This window comes from Carlito syrichta, unplaced genomic scaffold (assembly GCF_000164805.1).
Source record: "Carlito syrichta isolate Samal-C Ts95f unplaced genomic scaffold, Tarsius_syrichta-2.0.1 Scaffold303999, whole genome shotgun sequence".
NCBI classification, from domain to species: Eukaryota; Metazoa; Chordata; class Mammalia; order Primates; family Tarsiidae; genus Carlito; species Carlito syrichta.
Genome location: NW_007248095.1, coordinates 73,569 through 82,764, shown reverse-complemented (window position 1 = coordinate 82,764; position 9,196 = coordinate 73,569).

Sequence of the window (9,196 nt, the reverse complement as noted above, 5' to 3'; positions counted from 1 at the left end):
GTAAAGAAGCAAACAACCCCTTAAAAAGTGGACAAAGGGCATGGTAAAAAGTTTTTGAATTCATCAGTTTTTATGCCTTTAGCGCTTCAGCTGTTTTTTTTTTTTGTTTCACTTCTTCCACTTCAGCAAAACGTTTTTCTTTAAGGATTTTTTTCATTCAGAGAAACAAAAAAAGTCTCTCAGGGCAAGATCAGGTGAACAGGGAGGGTGGGGCACGGGGGTCATGCCATTTTTGGTTGGAAAGGAAAAAACTGCTGAACAATCATGAAATGGGCAAGTGTATTGAATGAATCTCCAAAAAAAGTCACTGAAGCCGATCACAGCCTTTCACAACAACGCTATCTAGTATACTGATACTGATGGGGTCTTAAAACACTTACCTAGCAAGGAAAGCCTGTATTACAATGGGCCTGCCCTCCAAAAGATTATTCTGGGTTTTTTTGGGTCTCCCTCATACACACATGCACACACATATACACATATATATTATATATACATCTTATTGGTTCTCTTTCTTCAGAGAATGCTGACTAACACAACACACAATTGCTTATCAAGAATTGAATAGCAGTGAGAATGAACAGACCACAACTACCAATAAAAATATCCAGACACAAAAGAGAATAAGCAAAACTAATCTATACTATTAGAAGACAGGTTAGAAACCTCTAGGAAGGGTAGTCATTAGACACAGGTAGAAGTGAGAACCTTTGGGGTTGCTGATTATGTTTTGTTTCTTGATCAAGATGATAATGATATGAATATGTTCAGTTGTAAAAATTCACTGAGCTGTATACTTATGATTTGTGCACTTTTATGCATGCATATTGTACTGCAATAGAAACATTTAAATCTCTTTGTTGGGAAATATCTTCTAAAAGAGGAACTGAAAAACAATCTATTGACATGACCTTTCCAGGACACATGATTAGGTACCAAGAAACATTTTAGATCCATAATAATTTCTATATTGACAACTAAAAAATCCTGACATAACAACAAAAAAGCATAAGAAGGCTCTGAAAGACGATAAGAAGATGGTAGGCTGCCTAGTGACCTTGAAACTTGAGAAACAACACTATGGTGAATTCCCTGGGTTTCCTTATTGCCTACTGTATATTCCGGACAGGATGCTGCAGAAGCCTCCAATCCAGAACTGCCAACAGGCTCAGACAAAAAGCAAAACAAAACAAACAAACAAACAAAAACCCCTGTTCTTCTTAGCCAAAAACCCCTGTTCTTATTGAGCAAAGTGTGGCCTAACAACAGAAACCCTTTCAGTTTATGCTCCCTCTACTTAGGAAACTGACATTCCACCACTCCCCACTTTCTACCCAGTGGGAGCAGACAACACACTCCAACTCTTCTGTTGGATAGTATTGACTAACTGAGCAGGGAGCTGATCTTTCATGTCTTAAACAGCAGTAGCAGGTGGCAACAATTCAATTTCCCTGCCAGAGGAATGTAAGTGTAAGCAGGCAGATTGATATTCCATCTTCTGTCTGGTGGAACCAGGGAGTGTTTAAATTTCCCAGCTGGGGTAGTGTCATTAGATCTCAGTGGAGAGCTGAGCCTCCACCTCCACCAGGTTCAACAAGGCAGAGGAGACAGGGGGAGATGTTATTAGGTTGGTGCGAAAGTAATTGTGGTTTTAGACCGTGAATTTTAAATCATTATAACTAGGGTCAAATACATTTATCTTTATTAATCAAAATAGGAACCATTACAATCAATACATTGTTGCCAATGAGAAATAATGTTTGTTTATTCCTGTAGCATAAAAATCTATGTTTTGGGATTTGACAAACTCTTGGAAAGCATTTTCTGCATCCTGCTGATTGTGGAAACATTTTCCCTGCAAAAAGTTGTTGAGATGCTTGAAGAAGTGGTAGTTGGTTGGTGAGAGGTCAGGTGAATGTGACGAATGAGGCAAAACTTCATAGCCCAATTCATTCAACTTTTGAAGCGTTGTCGTGAAGAAGAATTGGACCCTTTCTGTTGACTAATGCCGGCTACAGGCTTTGTAGTTTTGGGTGCATCTCACTGATTTGCTGAGCATACTTCTCAGATGTAATGGTTTCAGAAAGTTGTAGAGAATCAGACCGGCAGCAAATCAATAGTGACCATGACCGTTTTTGGTGCAAGTCTGGCTTTGGGAAATGCTTTGGAGCTTCTTCTGAGTCCAACCACTGAGCTGGTCATCGCTGGTTGTTCTATGAAATCCACTTTTCATTGCACATCACAATCCCATTGAGAAATGGTTCTTTGTTTTTGCGTAGAATAAGAGAAGACAACACTCCAAAATTACAATTTTTAAAAAAAATTTTGGTCAACTCATGAGGCACCCACTTATTGAGCTTTTTCACCTTTCCAATTTGCTTTAAATGCTGAACAACCATAGAATGGTCGATGTTGAGTTCTTTGACAACTTCTCATGTAGTCATAAAAGGATTGACTTCAATGATTGCTCTCTATTCGTTGTTGTCAACTTCTGATGGCCAGCCACTGTGCTCCTCATCTTCAAGGCTACTTTGCAAAACTTATTGAACCACTACTGCACTGTACATTCATTAGCAGTTCCTGTGCCAAATGCATTGTTGATGCTGCAGTTGTCTCCACTGCTTTACTGCCCATTTTGACCTCTAATAAGAAAGTTGCTCATTGGGAATATACCCAGAGGAACTGAAATCATTCTACAAAAAAGACATCTGCACATGCATGTTTGTTGCAGCTCTATTCACAATAGCAAAAACATGGAACCAACCATGCTGCCCATCGAAGCTGGACTGGATTTTAAAAAATGTGGAACATATACACAGTGGAATATTATGCAGCCATAAAAGACAAATATATGGACCTTGCAGCAACTTGGATGGATTTAGAGCCTGTCATACTCCGTGATCTATCACAGAAACCAAGAACAGAGTACCATATGTTCTCACTCATCAGCAGACTTTGAACAATAATCATAACACTATAAGAAAGGGATTGGCAGCAGTGGGAAACTGCCAGGGGAGATGGGGCACACCTCACCAACAAGGGTACCTACATAATGAACATTGGTATACCTAACCCTGAATTGTACCCCACATCTTTAAAATAAAAAAAGAAAAACAAAAAGAAAATTGCTCAAATTTGCTCTTTGTTTAACATCATTTCCATGGTCTAAAATAAATATAAAATAAACAGAAGTAATAAGTCATTAGCAAAAAAAAATTAAAGCAAGAAATGCACATTAAAATGATATATAACATTTATTAAGAATGTGTTCCAGTATCAAATGGCAAATTTCAACTTGCAAAAACCACAATTACGTTTGTGCCAACCTAATAGTTGACACTTCAGTTCCCACCCGCTCTTCTCCTAATGTCAGTGGGGCCCAGAAAGCAGGAAAACTTATACTCCCACTTGGAGACAACAAGGCAGTATGAGTTGATGCTTTACTTTCACTGGGAAGATGTCTGCAGAATAAGAGGGGATCTGAACTTCCACTTTGCCCATCTGCTATAAGGCAGTGTGAGTCAGCACTTAACCTTTGCTGGGATGATATCAGTGGGACCCAGTGGCAGGCTGAATATATACATCCATATGGCTTTTCTGCTACATGTCAACAGGGAAAATGCCTGCTTTAAAAAAGAAGATGAAATAAGATCCAGAGTTTTACAGTATCCCAAACATAAAGAATATTTTATATTATAAAATATCACTTGTCATACGAAGAACCAAAAAAAAATCATAGAATAAAAAAAGACAGCTAACAGACTTCAATACCAAGGTAAATCAGATGCTGAAAATATCTGTCAAGAATTATAAAACAACCATCATTTAAAAAGTCAACAATTCACGGTCAATTATGAATTCTCTTGAAACAAATGAAAAAAAAATCTCAGCAAATAAACAGAAGTTATGACGTTATAAAAAAGAACCAAATGGAGATTATAGAGCTGAAAAATACAATAACCCAAATAAAAGCTCACTGGATGGAATCAGTGGAGTGGAAATGACAAAAGATAGAATCAATGGACTTAAAGGCAAATCAATAGAATTTACCCAGTATGAACAACATAGAGAATATAGACTGTAACAAAATAAGCAGAATCTCAGGGAGAATAAGCAAAATTATTAAAAGAAAATTATTTAAAGAAATAATGCTGAAAACTCCCCAAATTTGATGAAAGTCATAAACCTACAGATTCAAAAAAGCAGATTCAGCCCTAAATACCATAAGCCTAAGAAAATTCATGCCAAAATACATCATAATTAAACTTCTGAAAATTAAGGCAAAGAAAACATATTGAAAGTAGCCAGAGAAAACAATGTACTACTTACAAGTAGACACCAATTAGAATGGCAATGAAATTGTCATCTGAAAACATGGAGTCCAAAATGATGTGGAATAACAATTTTCAAGTGTTGACAAAAAAGAACTGTCAACCGTAAATTTTATATCTGGAAAGAATATCTTTCAGGAATGAAGGGGAAGTCATATTCAGGCAAAGGAAAAATAAGAAAGTTTGTCACATATACCCTTAAAGAATGACCAAAAGATATTTTTCTAAACAGAAAGAAAATGATAACAGAAGGATAAGGACTTCAGTATGGAAAGAACACTGAAATGGTTTTTTAAAAAGTGAGAGTAAACATATTAGACTATTATTATGAGATTTTTAAATCATATTTGATGGTTGAGACAAACAATATAATCTTATTGGACTTAGTACTCAATATTTCTACAGGAAATGCTTAAGACAGTTATATGTAAAAAATGGAGAGAGTGAAGGGACCTAAATGGAAGTAAATTTTCTACACTTAAGTCAGAGTGGTAAAAGGTACAAACTGTAATAAGTTACATATATATATTTTTTGTAATTCCTAGAGTAATATTCAAAAATAATATAAATAAATCAAGAAGAAATACTGAAAAATATTCAAGCAACCTTCAGGAAGACAAAAAGAAAAAAGAGAGAAAACAAAAGATAGAACAGAGAAAATAAATAAGAAAACAGAGATAGGCACTAGCATATCAATAGTTACCTTAAACGTAACTGATCTAAATATACCAATTAAAAGACAGAGATGGGCAAAATGAAAATAACTGAAATAACGCAGAGTATGTTCTCCGACCATAATAGAATCAAATTAATAATCAGTAACAGACAAATAGCATGAAAACATCCAAACATTAGAAATTAAACAACACATTTATTAATGTTCCTTGGATTCAAGAGGAAGGATAAAAGGAAATTAGTAAATACCTAGAACTAAGTGAAAACACAATATATTAACATAGTTGAGATGAAACTCAAGTAGAGGGGGAAATTTATAATGCTAAATGCTTACATTAGAAAAGAGGAAAGATTTTAAATCGATATTCTAAGTTTCTGTCTCAAGAAACTAGTGAAGAAGCATAAAATAAGCCCAAAGCAGGCTGAAGGAAGAAAATGATAAAGAGAATAAATCAGTGGAATTGAAAACAAGAAAATAATATTGCAAATCAATAAAACAAAAATCAGGTTCTTCTTCTTCAAAAAAAAGTAAACAAAACTAATTAACCTGTAGAAAAATGAAAAGAGAAAAGACATAAATCACCAATATCAGAAATAAAGTAGGAATATTACTGCATATCCTTTGTCATTAAAAAGAAAATAACAAGGGTACCTGCATAATGAGTATTTGCATACTTAACCCTGAATTGTACCTCACATCTTTAAAATAAAAAATTTTTTAAAAAGAAAGAAAATAAAAGGCTGGGTGTGGTGGATATATAATCCCAGCACTTTGGGAGGCTGAGGTAAGAGGATCACTTGAGGCCAGGAGTTCAAGGCCAGCTTGGGCAACAAAGTGAGACCCCATTTCTACAAAAAGTACCAAAAAATTAGCTGGATGTGGTGGTGCATGCCTGTGGTCTCAGCTGTTCAAGAGGCTGGGATAGGAGGATTGCTTGAGCCCAGAAGTCCGACGTTATGGTGAATCGTGATTATGCCACTGCACTCCAGCCTGGATGACAGAGTGAAACCTTTGTCTCAAACAAAAACAAAAATGAAAGAAAAAGAAAGAGAGAGAGAGAGAGAGAGAGAGAGAGAGAGAGAGAGAGAGAGAGAGAGAGAAAGAGGAAAGGGGAAGGAATACTGCAATAAACTTTATGTTCATAGGCTTGATAATTTTTTTTTTGAGTTGGAGTCTCACTCTGTCACCGGACTGGAGTGCAGTGGCCGCTCCCAGCCACCGCAGCCTCGACCTGCTGGGCTCTGGCGATACTTCTGCCTCAGCCTTCCGAGTAGCTGGATCTACAGGCGCGCGCTACCACACTCGGCTCATTTTGATTTATTGTAGAGCTGAGGTCTCACCAAGTTGCCCAGGCAGGTCTCAAACCCATGGGCTCAGGCAATCCACTCACCTCAGCCTCCCAAAGGCGCGGGATTACAGGCTGAGCCACAGAGCCCGGTTGGTTTGTTAATTTAATAGAAGAAATGAGCCAATTTCTTGAAAACAGCAAACTATGGAAGCTCAAGCATAATGACATCAACAATCTGAATAGTCCTACAAACATTAAATTTGTCATTTAAAAGCCTTCTTTGAAGGCACCTCCAGTCCAGATGATTTTTACTGGAGATCCATCTAAAGAATTACAAAACGAAGGAGGAGAAAGAGAAGAAAAAATATAACACCAATTTTACAGAATGTCTTTCAGAAAATCTCAGAGGAGGGAACACTTCTCAACTCATTGTATGAGACTAGTATTACCATTATACCGGATTCAAAAAAAGACTGTGAGAAAAAAGAAAATTACACCAATACCCCTCATGAAATTAGATTTAGAAATGCTTAACAAAATGTTACCAAATTGGATCCATCAATTTATAAAAAGAATCATACACTATGACCAAGTGAGATTTATTATAGTTATATAAAATTGGTTTGACACACTAAAATCAGTCAATAAACTCCATCTTATCAACAGGTTAAAGAAGACAAAAACATAGTTTCATATCAATTGATGCAGAAAAACTATCTGACAAAACCCAATACCCATTTATGTTTTAAAAAAAACAACTCTCAGCCATCTAGAAAGAGAAGAAAATTTCTTAAACTTGATAATGAGCATCTACAAAAAACTTACAGCTAACATCATATTTAATGGTGAAAGACTGAAAGCTTTCCATCTCAGATTGGGAATAAGGAAATCGTATCTGTTCTCACTACTCTTATTCAATATAGTAGTGGAAGTTCTAGCCACTGCAATAGGAAAGAAAAAGAATAGCGATTGAATAGGAAGAAGAAAGCTTTCACTATTTGTAGGTTATATGATTATCTACATATTAAATTCCAAGAAATCTATTTTTAGAAAAACCTTCTAGCATACCTGAATTTAGCAAAATCATAGGATACAAGATAAAAACGCAGAAATGTCATTTCAGTATACTAACAATGAACATGTAGAAACCAAAGTTAAAACACACCACCATTTACAATTGTTCTTAATAAAATTAAATACTTAGGTATAAATCTAAGAAAACATGTACAGAATCCCTGTTCTGAAAATTACAGAATGCCAATGAAATAAATCAAAGAAGAAACAAGCAAATGGAGAAATATATTGTGTTCATGAATTGGGAAGATAAAATACAGTAAGGATCTCAATTCTCCCTAAGTTTATCTACAGGTTTAATGCAATATCTACCAAAATCCCAGCAATATTTTGTGGACACAGACAAGCTTATTCTAAAATTTAAACGGAAAGGCATAGGCCCTAGTAGAGCTAAATTAATCTTTAAAAAAATAAGAATAAAGTGGGAGGGATCACTGTACCTGACTAATATTAAGGTCTGCTGTATAATTGCAATAATCAAGACAGTGTGGTAATGGTGCGGTGACAGACACTTAGTTCAATGGAAACTAGAGAATCCAGAAATAGACCCACACTAAAATGTCAACTGATTTTTGAAAAAGTATAAAAGCAATTTAACAAATGGTACTGGAGAAATTGGACATTCATAGATAAAGAACAAAAATAAAACCCCTCAATCTAAGTCTCATGCCTTATACAAAAGTTAACTCAAAGTGAATCTCAGACTTACATGTAAAATATAAAACAATAAAAGTTTTAGAAAATAGAAAGAACTAGTTTCTAGAATTTATAAGAAATTTCCAAAACTCAACTGTAAAAAACCCCAAACAATTCAATTAGAAAATGGGTACAACATGAATAGACATTTTGATGACAAGGATATACAGATGGTACTAAGCACATAAAAAGACATTCAACATTTTTATTCCATTAGGGAAATACAAATTAAAACCATAATGAGATATGACTATTCACCTATCAGAATGGCTAAAATAAAAAATTATGACTATACCAAATGCTGACAAAAAGGTAGAGAAAGTGGATCACTCATACTTTGCTGGTGGGAATGGAAAATGGTACAGCTACTGTGGAAAACAGTTTAGCAGTTTATTAAAATCCAGCAACTGTACTTTTAGGCATTTATCCCAGAGGACTGACAACTTAGGTTCATACAAAAACCTGTACATGAATCTTAATAGCAACTTATTTGTAATGACCAAAATCTGAAAACAATTCAAATGCCCTTCAAAGGGTGAGTGAATAAACAGACTGTGTCATACTTTTGCAATGTAATAAATGAAAACACAATATTGACACATACAACAGTATGGATGAATCTTTAGGGAGTTATGCTGAATGAAAATCCAAAGTGGTTGCCTGCCATATGATTCCATTTAGATAACCTTACTGAAATGACAAAATATAGAAGTGAGAACAGATTAATGATTGCTGGGGATCAGGGATGGGAGGGTAGGGGCAAGGGAGAAGGTAAGTGGGTATGACTCTGAAAGGGCGGCACAAGGAACCCTTGTGGTGATGGAGCTATTCTATATCTTGTTCTTTTAAATGTCAGTGATCTGGTTGTCTGGTTGTGATATTGCACCATCATTTCAGAAGATGTTACTATTGATGGAAACTGGGCAAAGGACATACAAGATCTCTTCATATTATTTCTTAAAACTGAATGAGAACTCAAAATAAAAAAATTAATTAAAAAATTCTTATATTGTGCCATCTGGACCTTATAAACTTATATGTAGACATAATTACTTGGTGAGTGTGCAGCCCATTCTTTCTTCTAGGTGAACAGTTCTCAAATAATGCTTTATAGAGACCTTTTCAAAGGAT